The sequence below is a fragment of the Fukomys damarensis genome, unplaced genomic scaffold (genome assembly GCF_012274545.1).
Source record: "Fukomys damarensis isolate Sample0158 unplaced genomic scaffold, DMR_v1.0_HiC HiC_scaffold_11, whole genome shotgun sequence".
In the NCBI taxonomy this organism is placed as follows: Eukaryota; Metazoa; Chordata; class Mammalia; order Rodentia; family Bathyergidae; genus Fukomys; species Fukomys damarensis.
Window position 1 is genome coordinate 22,322,925 of NW_022900923.1, and position 12,014 is coordinate 22,334,938.

Consider the following 12,014-nt stretch of genomic DNA (forward strand, 5'->3'; position numbering starts at 1 on the left):
AAAAAAAAAAAAAAAAAAAGAATGTGTGTGTCCATGTATTCAATTCTTCTGGGTATATACGTAGGAATATACACCCTGTACGTTTTTTTCCCCAAAAGTTTAAGCATGAATTTAAATTCTGCCAGCGAACACCTGTCAAAAGTTCAGTGAAAAGAAATATTACTCATGACAGGCTTTTGGTATAAAACCCCTCTGTCAAACAATGGACCCCAAACTCTAACACATAAAAAAGTAGAGGTGTTGTGAGTGACGTAGCTGAGGAGGCCAGGAGCGGGCGTGGTCAGCCTCCACACTGCCCCCAACTCTGCTGAAGACCTAGGGAGCTTCCCAGAATGCCTCCCACTGCCCTGAGCGGGGTGGGGCAAAAACACAGCTGCCTTCCTGTGGAAGAGCCCCCTCAGCCAGGTACTCATGGGTGTTGGTCCTCAGACTGGCCTGAGAGATCCTTTAAGAAGGTACTTTTCAAATCTGTGATGATATAGTAACCACTTTCCCCTGTATCCCTCACCTCCCTTTAAAGATTCCCAAGTCTTAGAAAGAAAAACTGAACTCCTCTTAAAGGTGATATATCTTAACTGATTACATTCCTTGCTTTATGTTGGTTGCTAGAAACTCAGAGGTGAATATACAGTCCGTGTTCAAGAGTTCTGTAAACAAAATTTATGACTGGCTGCACATTGCTATACTATCCCCCTATTGTCTTTATTTCATTTTAATCTTCTGAATGCTCCTAAAATTTTAATCTACTAAAAGCTCCTAAAGTCCTTCTGGGTTAGAGGTAAGGTAAACGGAATGATTTCTCACCTTGGTAAGTCGTATGTATAGATGCCCCATTATTAACTCTGAGTCCAGATGCAGAGGGCCCCTGGACAGGTCAGAGCAGCCCTCCTCATACCCTCCTCTCTAGCCCTGGCTCGTAGGAGGAGGCTCTTCCTGGAAAGAGCTGGTGTAAGGGAGGGATCTCAAGGTCATATACAACCATCACCTGTTTCAGTTCAACTGACCCTGAGCATCTACTTGTGAACGTCACTTTATGGAATAAAAAGCAAAGGATGACCTTAGACTACTAGGAATTCTAGAGAGCAAGATAGCATGTGCATAAATGACTCTGCAGTTAGTGCGCAGGAGTGAGTAGAGCATCATGTGCCCCAGGAATAGAGGAAAGGAAGAGATTTTTCTGACCACGGCACCTAAAAAATAAAAGCAGGACTTCATCTGGCTGTTCTGACAACTGATGTAGCATTCTAGACAGGGGAAATTGCTTGGGAAAGGCTAAGCAGATGTAGGGAAAGGTATGTGGACTGGCGTAGCTAGACACATACGTAGGCTGCAAACTCAAAGGCCTATGGGAATGTGTAGTCAACATATATGCACAAAGCATGGGGTTTGGTGCCAGGTGCTTGTGGTGAGTCCAGGTACAACTTGCCCCCTAATAACGGGGCATAAGCAGCCAGCCAGCTAGGACTTTGATGCAGGCTCTGAGCTAGAGTCACAGAATCTGGGAGGTGTATTGCAAAGAAGAGAGCAGGCTGACCTAGGCAGAGAATGCTTAGGTTTTATCATAGGGACTGGAGAAAACTTTAAAAGGTTTAACTGGGAGCACTATATAGTTGTGTTATTAAATTGAATGTTCTTAGTATACATTCATACATTGAAAATGACAAAAAAAGTAACAAGTGATTGTATTGAGAATCTAGCTGGTTTTTATTTTCCTTATACTTTTATCTTTACTAATGTTTCTAGTATTAAAAAGGGAAAGACCTGAAGTGCAAGGTACTGAGTGCAATCTCTGGTACCCAAAAAAAGGGGGGGTGATCTTGAAAGATCGGTCATATTAAAGCTGGTTTAATTATTTTGTTTTGGTTTGGTTTGGTTTGGTTTTTGGTTTTTTGAGAAAGGGTCTCACTATGTAGTTGAGACTGACCTGAAACTCACTATGTAGCCCAGGCTGGTCTTGAACTCACAACATCCTCCTGCCTCAGCCTCCCAAGTGCTGGGATTACAGGCATGTGCCACCATGTGTGGCTAAAGCTGGCTTAATTATTAATAGTTATCTTGTAGGAAGATGATTTTTCTCTACGTATGATGTCATACTGCATATTTAAAATAGAATACTGATAAAATGTATGAGATGATAAAAAATAGAGAGAAAGCCTATAAATTTTATATCAAAATAAAGTTAACATTTTCTGGCAATCATCTGTTAAGGATAACAAGACTGTACAGGATATCTGTAGCAAGAGTAGAAAAAAAGACAGGATTTGAGCCTTTTGGAAGAGAAGTTCACCACAGCTATGGAGAAGAATGTGAAGAATAAACAGGAATGGGTGAAGGTATAAAGTGAATTGCCTGGAACAGTCGGCAACACTTTATTTTACGGCTAAAGCAGCCCCTGGAGAGCCCAGGTGCCTCCCAGGCCCAACAGCACTCGTGCTCCCCTGGTACTTTAGTGAGAATTAGTGTGGAGTAGGAACTGTAGGTGGCTCTTAGCTGGCAGAGAGCTGCTTCCTCCCACAGGGTTTCAAACTGCCAGTGGGACCTGGTTCCTGGATCTCACAGAGGGAGTCCAGGCGGCGACAGGACAATGTTTCAGCCAAATGAACAGACTGAAATGTTTCGGGGAACCTGGTCTTGGCTTGTGGACATTTGAGACTGAAAACTGAATACTAATAGGCCTTCAGAGTTGTCCTCCCGTTGGCTTTTGCTGTCTTATGTAACTTCTGTGGTTTTCAACGGGACGTCTCAAGGCCTCCGTGATGAAAAGTAGAATTTTAACTCCAGAGACACACATGAATGATGAAGTCCGGCCCTGACTTTGGCCCTATTACATCACTAGCTGGAGCAAATCAACTCAGTAAAGCAAGTGTCAGTGTATGTGTGTATTAAATAGATTTGTAATAGGACTGGGGATTTAGCTCAGTGGTTCCACCACCTGCCTCGCAAATGCAAGGTTCCGCGTTTGAGCCTCATTACAAAAAAAAAAAAAAAAATTTGTAACACCAGCCCAGTTTATGTGGCAGGTTTACTTTGAGCTTTATATTGTATAACATAAAAATACTATGCAGTCTACGAAGTGTCATATGTAATTGTGTACGTGCTTACTGCTGTTACTTTTTCTCAAGATACATGTTATTTTCACAAAGAACACATGCTCTGAAGAATGCCTTGGCCATGATCCAAACTCTTAACTCTTGGTTCTGTGTCTGGAGCACAAGAAATGGTTTACTTTGAGCTTTATATTGTATAACATAAAAATACTATGCAGTCTACGAAGTGTCATATGTAATTGTGTACGTGCTTACTGCTGTTACTTTTTCAGAAGATACATGTTATTTTCACAAAGAACACATGCTCTGAAGAATGCCTTGGCCATGATCCAAACTCTTAACTCTTGGTTCTGTGTCTGGAGCACAAGAAATGGGGACCTGGATCCAGCCAAGTTCACATGGATATTGTGATAGAGGCCATAACGTGTTCAAAGAAGAGCTCTCTGAATGATGGGCCAGAGCAACATAGAACTATATGAATGTATATTTATATTACAGGTAAAGAGCTCAAAGATTAGTAGAAGGAGAAAATAATTTTTAAATTCACAATCTCACTTCCATTCAGAAAGAAAATTGTGCACCATTTGATTATGCACTGCAAACACTAAGAAATTGTGGGCCTTGGCTCTCAAGTGTGAAATGGAAGTGGAAATATAAGCAATGTTATTTATTAAAGCCTATAATCAAGACAGAACTTCAGCCCAATCAACTAGCTTTAAGGGCAAAGCATAAGCACTAAACATAGAGGTGCATGCCTGTGATCCCAGCACTTGGGAGGCTGAGACAAGAGAATCACTGGGAGTTCAAGGCCAGCCTGAACAACAAAGTGAGACCCTGTCTCAAAAAAACAAACAAGAAAGCCTAGGGATTTAGCTCATTGGTTCCACTGCCTGCCTTGCAAGTGCAAGGTCCTGAGTTTGATCCCCGGTACAAAAACAAAGAAACAAACAAATAAGAAAAAAAAATAAAGAGAAGTAAACCATAACCAAAGCCGGTGGCACATACCTGGAATCCTAGCACTCTGGGAGGCTGAGGCAGGAGGATTACAAGTTGGAACTCAGCCTAGGCATCTTAGCAACTTAGCAAGACCTTGTGTCAAAATAAAAAATAAAGAACTGGGGATACAGCTCAGTGCAAAGGACCGGGGTTCAATCTTCAGTACTGGAAGGAAAGAAAGAAAGAAAGACTGATTGCTGGGCATGGCAGCACATGCCTGTAATCCCAGCACTCGGGAGGCTGAGGCAGGAGGATCGCTGTGAGTTCAAGACCAGCCTGGGCTACATAGTGAGTTCCAGGTCAGTCTCAACTACGTAGTGAGACCCTGTCTCAAAAAAAAACAAAAAAAAAAAAAAGAAAGAAAGAAAGTCTGATCAACTGATCAAATAAGCTAGATGACTGCTCTTCCCTGCCATGGCCATTAGTCAACACAGGGTGATAACCATGCATAAACTACACATGTACTTCTCCAAGTATGGTCCCCATAGTAGCAACATCAGCAGGACTTGGAACTGTTGGACGTGCGTACACTCAAGCTCCATTCCAGATCTGCTAGACTGGACATCCTGGGGCTGGGCCAGCAATCTGCATTTTTATAAGTCCTCCAGATCATTCTGATGCTTCCCAGAGGTTTTCAGATTCCTGTACAGATGCCTGTCCCAAGACAAGAACTATCTTTGTGGTTTTTCGTGTTTGCTAAAATGGCTCCATTCTTCACGCCGAAGTAACTAAGGTTTCTTGACTTGATTGACTTCTAAACTTCATAGTTGTAAGCCGCTAGACCAGGGCTATATTCCCAGATTTACATCAAAGGATCAGAGTGTTCTTCTCTGCGTCCAGGTAGTGAGAAGACAAACAGCACTTGCTGATCAAGATGTGTGGCGAGAACCGAGGAACCTGCAGTGTTCAAGCGCTTGGTGATCTCAGAAGTAAAAACATCCCATGTGCTTTGTTCAAAGGCCTTTTTGTACCCAGTTATGAAAAATGTAGAGATAAGGACAGAAAAGCATATATATGGAGTGACTTTTAAAACGAGTGGCTTAATAGAGATAGGAAGTAGGTTAGCGGTTGACAGGGCCTGGGAGAGAGGGGAAAATGAGAATGTCAGTTATAGGGTTTCTGTGGGGGTGATGAAAATGCTCTATGATGATGGTGTGCTACTTTGGGAGTATTCTAAAACCCCTGAAAGGTAGCCTGGAAGAGGGCTACAATTTGAATTTTTTGCTGTGTGAAATTTATCTAAAAAATGTTTTTGAAAAATCATTGGCTTAATGGGAAGTTTGATTGTACTCCCTTTTTATTTCCCCTCCTCCCACAAGTAGCCACAGAACAGCCTGTAAGAGATGCTCAATGAGCTCTCAGTTGGCTGCTTGACTGCTCTGATCCCTAAGAAAGGGGTCCAAAAGAGCAGACACATGGGAATTACATGTTTTGGTCATGGTCCCTCGGGATGGCCCCCTGAGGCAAGCATGCTTTTTCGTGGAGTGAATTCCTACCTCCAGTCTGAGAGAGTCCTCAGGGACTATGAAGGGAGAAAGGAAGTGTGGGCTAGAGAAAAATGACTTCTTGCCTCGAGCGTGAGTTGTTTCCAGTTCCCTGTGATGAGCACAAATTTTGTTTATGCCGTCAGAGAAGCTTGAGAGGCCAGCTGCTGCCCCTTGACGTGGAGAAGGCGCCTCTCCCAGGCTAACTCCTGTGCAGCCTGTAGACAGCCCCAGGGAATCGGTGGGATGAGCTCACAGGCGGGTTGGAGCGTGCAGCCCGGACAAGGACCAGGCCCTTCTGCTCAGGATATAATCAGCTTTGATGTGCAGAGGCTGAGGCTGTTTTTCCAATTAGGGTTGTTAGAGGATTCTGGCAGGGACGGCAGTGGGCTTAACTTAACAGACCCAGGACTCACTGAATTAGCAAATGGAGAGGGGATGAGAAGGGTGCTCACGGGGTAGATCCTGGGGTAGAGACGGGAAAGGGGGCGCAGAAGGGTTTGGTCTGTAAAGATACGGTGAGGCCTGACAATGTAGTCAGGGCTGCATTTGGACTAGGAAGCTTATGCCAGCAGAAGCGGGCAGGGATTCCTTTGGTACTGGTAAGATAGGGCTGGTGGGCCTTACTGGTGATAATGTGGATTCCTAAAGCCATTGTGAAGGCTTCCGGATGGTTTCGTGTGCCCTTCTTGTTTCAAGGGACCCTACAGCTGCTGCCTTCTTCTCCTTCCAGAACCCACAGTTCTAAGCCCACCCCAACAGGCAGTCTCCTGGCTTGAGAATAAAGAACACTGGAGCCAGAGAAATCCTTAAGCATTTTGAATCTATTATCTTCACCGGGCAGAGAAGCAAAGTATTTCTCAGAGAAGTTTAGGAAATTTGCTAAATTCCTGTCAGAGAAAGGACACTGCCCAAAGAACCTACAATTGTAACATGTTCCAGCAAAAGCTGGAGCCTGCATGTTTGGGGTATTCCTTCCAGGCCTTTGCCTTATTATTTTACTGACTTAACAAGTGACTTTAATCCTCCCCATCTTCTGTCCCTTCGGTTCTGTCAGCCAAACTGGACTCCTGTTTTCTGGCTACCAGGAAGGTCCCAAATATCAAAGAAAAGCGGTCCAGCCTTAGAAATTGGCTATGGACATCACTGTGGAGGACAAATAAATATAGAACATCAAGAGATTATTCACTTCGAGCCCAGCTTCTCCAACCTCCCCCACTGTGATTCACAGATCAATTAAAGGCTCGGTAATTTAGTGTGTCAGGGAGCTGCTTGGAGGGAACAGTCCAAGCCTCCCCTGCTGCTCTGGTCCACATCACCCTGATGAGATTTGCTCCTCCCTCGCCGGGTAGATAAGTTACCACCGCTTGTTTCAAGAAAACCAATTAAAAAACCATAAATTGCAATCAACTAGAAAGGTCACTGCACAGGCTGTAACTACAGGCGTTTCTAAGCTGTGAGTGAAGTCTCTGAAACGCATTCTCCCTGCACACCCACGTCCTCCAGCTGAGGTTTTCCTTTCATAAAAGGAGAGAACATCCAGCCAAAGATCAAAAAGGTATTCCTTGGGTTTTTCATTTTGCAACCTGCCATCTTGGGTGAACCTGGAAATCTGAACCTCTGGTAAGACTCTACCTTAGGCCACCCCATCCAGGCTTCAGGTTTGGTTTTTGGCTTGTTTTCATTTTTCTTTATGTAGCAATTATTTCTTCACAATGTATAAAAGCTATATGAGTTCAAAGCAAAATCTTGGAAAACACTGAAAAGCACAACCTAGAAATAATAAATCTCGCCCCTTTTCTGCTTTTGCAGAAAGCAAACACTGCACATTTTAGAATATATTATTCTAGGGTTTTTTCCTAGGCTGTATGTATACATATTTGCTTTTCTCTATAAAAACATGTTTAAAGAGTCATTTAAGAATGCTGTTTTGCAGCCTGCTTGCCCAGCAGTATTTATGTTACTATTTTTCCATGATCCACATGTATATTTTTTTTTTACTTTCCCCCTGTTAAGCATTTTAGATTGTTTCCAGATTTTCACTTATAATGCTGTGGTAAACATTACTGAAATTTTCATATAGTCATGATTACTTCCTTCAGGTACATCCTTGAAGTGGAATTGCTGAGTCCCTGTTCTTTAAAACTGATTCATGTTGCTAAGTTGCCTTCTAGAGAGGTTGACTAGAGTGTTTGTGACCCTGCCCTTGCCAAAAATATTAATACATATTTTTAATCTTGACCAACTGGTTAAATTAAGAAATATGCCATGTTGTTTTGATCTAAATAGTACCTAAACACATTACAAAAGGCTCCTAGAACCTCTCACGAACCTAACCTGGAGTGCATGCCTTCCTACTAGCCTCTGCTAGGGCCTCCTGAGCTCCCTCATCCTCAGGAAGGTGTCAGTGACACTACCAGGGTCCCAGTCCTCCCAAGGTAGATCCAGAGCAGCCCAGGCACTGGTTGGCAAACTGCCTTTTCCAACCGAAACAAAGGATACTTGAGGACAGCCACCCACCTGGGCTGCAGGCCTAAAGGTCATGCACAAATCTGAATGGGAACCTAACATAGCAAGCGAGTGGGCCTCAGAGCAGAGCCAGTTCTCGTTTTTCCCACCAAACTCCAGTGCTCAGCAGCAGAGATAAATCTCCTGAACTCAGTTTTTTGGGATACCAGTTATTCATATGTAGTACCTAACTGCCTGCTCCCTTTGACCATACTTGTACCGTTTAATCCTTGAGACAACACAAGGAAGATGCAAGCACTATTCCAATTTACAAATGGAGATAGTAAGAGTCAGAGAGACTGAACAACGTCTCAGGTCACAAATAGAAGTAGGAGTTAAATCTGGACTTCAGGCCCCAAATCCTGAGTATTTCCAATGTGACCTCTAACCTGTCTGTTCCCTGGCATCTCCCAGCCCGAAGTCTGTCCTCATTCTTACATATATGTGAAAGTTTTAGGACCCAGGATCCAGGAGCCTGGTCAATGGAAGGAGCGGGCTGGGAGAGCAGGGTGCCAGAGTTCTATACAGTGTCCCCACTGCCCACTCTGCCTGCACTCTGGCAACATCAGGCCTCCTGCCAGGAAAAGGGAAGGAGACCTTTCTAACTAACCATCAGGGATGTGGGAGAATGAATTAGATAAAGTCCATTAGGCGAACTTTGACATCCTTTGACATACAAAGTAGTATTAATAATGTTTGAAATGAGATTATTTTGAAAACATTAAGTGGTCATGGAACAAGCGGCATCAAACTCAAAGCGGAGTCAGCCAGTCCCTAAGCAATCTCTTTAGCTCATGCCTGCTCTTCATTTATACGAGAGTAAGCTATTTAACTGGGCTGTTGGGCCTTTGAGCAGAGAGCTCACTCCAAACACATCTATTTTAAGGCTGCTTTATCTAAACTCGACATGAATAACAGATCAAGGTATAAGTGTTCATTCACCTGGTGATTTTAGAATCTTTACCATGTGCAAATCCCTTGCCCGGGCACCAGGTATGAAAGCACGAGGCACAACCACTGGCCCAAAGCCCCCTCTCCCATGGTCCCGTGCAGCTAAATGAGTCTGTAATCAAATAACTATGTAACCCTGAGAGTAGGAACAATAGAACATACATAGCACCTGCTGCGCAGGCTGGGGCGAGCTCAGGAAATGTTTCTCAGGTGGTTTGCTCACGGTGTAGCCAAGGGTGTAAGAGCATGGTCCTCCAGAGTTCCAGGCTTAGTTCTGGGGAGGGATCTGATTACATATGCTTTAGGAGCCAGGCATGGCGGTACAGGTCTGTAATCCCAGAATTTGGGAGGCTGAGACAGGAGGATTGTGATTTCAAGGCTAGCCTGGATCATATACTGAAACCCTGTCTCAAAAAAGCAAGTGTTTTGGGGAACTTATTCCCTAAGTAAGGAATAGAAGTGGAGGAGGAACTGGTTACAGAAGGACTGAGCCTAGGGCCAAACCCACAGAGGATGAGGTAGAGAGGCAGTGGGAGGTGGTAGTAGTTGTTCTGGCAGAAATGGGCAGTTCCTGAATCCAATACACCATGGGAAGCACCAAGGGGGTCATTTAATCATGCAGATTCCCACCTGCAGAGATCCTGATTCCGTGGGTCTGGCTGGTTTCTGGGGACCTGGATGGTTACAAAGCTCCCCCGATGTCACTAATGCTAGAGAAGCTTGGAAAGTGCTGGCCCAATATCCTCCAGCTCGGAGGTCATTGGAGACAAAGTATATGAGCTTTCTGTACTGCACAATCCTCTGCAAATATGAGCGATGTGTCTCCCAGGGTTTCTCCATAAGAGTAATTTTGTCACCCATCACATAATCATTTTTTCTCACAATGCGTAATCAGAGGCAAGTTTGACCTTCAGCCACTAACTCTCCTGCATCTGTTTCCCTGGCCCTCTGGACTTTGCTCAATCAAGGCAAACAAGACAAAACAAAGCAAAAACGTCTGCAGACAGGAGGGGCCATTTTGAAAGGAATAATCCTCCCTCTTTCTCACCACCCTCTTACCTGTTCATAGGTTCGGTAAAAGCCAAATGGCGTTGCTCTAGGTTGAAATGAAACGGTTACTCGCACACTGGACTAGTTCCTCATTCGGTGGCAGTTTATCGCCTCCCAAGGAAACATCCTTGACATGAACCTTACCTGGAAAGCCTGCTCTGGCCGAGAGCTGATTTGCCATGGGCCCTGCTGCCCTCCTGTATGTGCCAAAGCCTGTGAGAGCCAGGCAGATCTCTGATGTGCCGAGAAGTCAACTCGACATAGTGTGTGGGACTTAGGAGAATACAGACTCAGGTATAAATCCTAACCCTGCCTCTGGCCAGCACGGGGGTGGGGGGAGGTGATTTAGAAAGTGAGTACAGCTGCCTCCAGGAAAGATGAAACGGACCAGCGATGGGTAGGAACGAGGCTATGTGTTTGAAACATGACCCTCAATTCAGCTGATGGCAATAGACATAAAAGAGGGACAAAGATAATACCAAGGCCCCAAGCCTGCAGAGAGAATATCATCATTAGGGATAGGAAGTATTAACAGTAACAGCTGACATATTTTTTTAAGCCGCTATTATGTGCTTGACACCACAAACTTAAGAGCTTTTTGTGGATGTCCTCTTAAGGAACCTGTAATGAAGCTAGTACTGTAGTAATATCCTCAATTTAGAGATTTTTAGAGGAAAAACTGAGGCCCAGACTATTCTGCGATTTGTTCAGGTTACATAGCTAATAAGCCACAGAGCCAGTATTTCAACCCAGGTCTTCCAGGCAGCCTACAGAATCCACACTCTTAACCCAGCACTGAGCAGCCCCCTCCAACCCTCCTGCAGAAACAAGCTGGATAAAGAGGGAGTGTGTTTGTTGAGCAGAGCCTCTGAAGCTGCCACGTCCCTTAAAAAGACCAAATTCACCCTTCCACTGATCTGGGTAGATGCCAGTCAGCAGAGATTGGAATTTCTGTTTAAAATAGTTTCTCTAGAAAGATCCATTGTGGGGTGGGAGAAGGCAACTCCAGTTCAGACTCTGGGATGGCCTGGGGAGGTGGTGGCCTCTGGAACATCAGAGAATGAAAGAGAAGACATAAGTGGAAGAAAGTTGTGGGCTAAACCCCTGAACATCCTTATGTTATGTGCGTGGCCAGCCAGGGAGAAAGGAACAGATAAAAAAGGAACCGAATTAGAGCCCCCACCAGTTATTTTGTCTGGATTTCTCCAGCAATCTTCTCTGTTAGGTCACTGCACCCAAAATCGAACAGTCCTGTTAAGCTCTCCTAAAACCCAGCTCAGAATCATCCAGCCAGACATTCTGTCCTAGACAGAGGATTTTGCTCTTATACCCAGATAATATTATCTCTAGATAACATAAACATGCAAAAGAAAAACCTGAGGAACCCAATATCTTGAGATGAGAAGTTGCGCTCCTCTTAGACTCAAAAGAGGCTCAGGCCATAGCCCTCCCCATATGGAAGTCTGTGGGGTCAGGAGGATGTGTCAGTGCCATCCCTTCTAGACCATACCCTTGCCCTGCCCAAACAGCCCTGACCTGCTCTCATGCAAGCTCCTGCCCTGTCGTCCTTCCGTGGATCGGCACACCCCTGTGCCTGCAGGGTAGCATGGTGGGTGGAACCCAGACAGTCTGCGGTGGGAAGAGAAGGGACGGGCTGCAGGCGGGCGATTGAGCCAGCTGTCTCCGTGCTATCGCGTTTCAGCACAGAGCCCTAAGGAGTCTTGGAATTCTAGAACTGAACCTACTGTTCTGGGTGTCACAGAAGTAAATCTATCAGACGGATGGGGAGGAGAGGGGAGGGGAGAGGGAGTGAAAGGAAAGGGTACGTAAAGAGAATTAAGATGTGTTATGTATATGTACCAACTCACCCACAGCAAATGTAATCACTATGTACCGCAAACATGTACTAATAAAAATCAATAAAATTGTATTGGCACCGAAAAAAAGTATATTTATCAAGGATTGAACTTTTTTAATG

At 44.5% G+C, this 12,014-nt stretch overlaps 1 long non-coding RNA gene across 1 annotated transcript in view; it reads right to left on the reverse strand.

Annotated features, from left to right (window-relative positions):
* LOC104866367 overlaps positions 1-11,735 on the reverse strand; it is a 77,843-nt gene extending 66,108 nt beyond the window's left edge. The window contains exon 1 of the long non-coding RNA XR_781437.1: positions 11,573-11,735. This is a non-coding gene — a long non-coding RNA (uncharacterized LOC104866367). The remainder of the gene's footprint in view (positions 1-11,572) is intronic.
* Between the last annotated feature and the right edge of the window lie 279 nt (positions 11,736-12,014).